Raw genomic sequence first — 238 nt, forward strand, 5'->3', positions numbered from 1 at the left:
AGGCCAGGCTCTTCCCACTGATGGGGGAAAATGGCAACTCATTAAACCACACTGAGGGATAATTACGCAGGAGCCCTCAGCTCCTGCCGAGGCTGCAGCCAAGCACTGAAGCTGGAGTTCCTGCACCCCGCCCAGGTTTTGGGATTCTGTGAGCCCTGCTCAGTGAGGGCTGCTCCCACTGCTGCAAACCCAGCAGGGAGCTGCAGCACGGCAGCCCTGGGAAGCTGTGCCAAGGGGG

This window comes from Merops nubicus, unplaced genomic scaffold (genome assembly GCF_000691845.1).
Source record: "Merops nubicus isolate BGI_N331 unplaced genomic scaffold, ASM69184v1 scaffold1568, whole genome shotgun sequence".
Classification (NCBI taxonomy): domain Eukaryota; kingdom Metazoa; phylum Chordata; class Aves; order Coraciiformes; family Meropidae; genus Merops; species Merops nubicus.